The following is a 1,068-nucleotide window of genomic DNA, read 5'->3' on the forward strand; positions in this document are numbered from 1 at the left end:
CGGCGGGCGGGCTCGGGGTGGGGCGGCGCGGGTCGGAGTGGGGAGGCGCGGGCGCCGGCATGCTCGGGGCGGGGCGGGGCGGGCGGTGGCGTGCTCAGGGCGGGCAACGGAGGAGGTGGGCGGTGACAGTAGGGGTCGGGGTCGGGTGCGGTGAGGGGGAGAAATGAGTGGAGGAGAGCGGGTGGCCGAGGGGATAAGGTTGGCCCTATGCTGACGGCATGGCCGTCGGCATAGGCCTGGGCCCACACGTCAGCAGCCCGGGGGAGTGGATAACATGCACATATGCCGACGTCCTGGCCGTCGGCATGGATGGGAGGACTAAGCCGATGGCTAGGCCGTCGACATATATGCAAACCACAATTTTTTTTAAAAATAGTCCCACCTCGCCGAGGGGAAAGCTATTTGACCTGCTTAAATAGTTCACTAATCCATACGTTATAAGCTCTGGTATTCATTACACTTATATGAAGAAAACAGACAATTACTCTGAAACTTTCAGTGCCCGGGCAGCCGGCCCGGTGCCCGGGCACTATAGGTTTCAAAGTGATAGTACGTTTTCAATGATGAATACCGGAGTTTTTAATCAATTCAATTATTACATTTTTAGATTTTTAGTTTACCGTTTGTGTGGGACCCGGTACCCAGTGCGACGACCGTGACACCGGGACCCTGGGAGGTTAGGCGGTACGGGGGCCATAGGGGGTAGCAATGCCACTGGAGCATTGCACCAGGACCTCATACATGCCGTACAGTGTGCTGGCATGTCCGAAGAGGCGGCACGCGTCTCCAGGGTGCGCCCCCTCACACGGACGGTGCTGCCGCCGGCACCTGAAGGGGGGAAGCTGGTGCGTCGGGTCTACACGGAGGGGATCTTACTGTGGGTTTTGCCCGGATGTTGCTCCAAAGTGTTCCTATGGGCTGACCTAACACGATCGGGTGGATAGTTCCACTGGTCAAAACCCGTCCATGCAAAGTCAAAGGGCTAGATCACCTGGTCTAACGCTATAGGGTTAGGCGGGATGGGGGGCGTGGGGGGTAGCAATGCCACCCGAGCATCGCATAGGGCCC

Source organism: Triticum aestivum, chromosome 7B, assembly GCF_018294505.1.
Source record: "Triticum aestivum cultivar Chinese Spring chromosome 7B, IWGSC CS RefSeq v2.1, whole genome shotgun sequence".
Lineage (NCBI taxonomy): Eukaryota > Viridiplantae > Streptophyta > Magnoliopsida > Poales > Poaceae > Triticum > Triticum aestivum.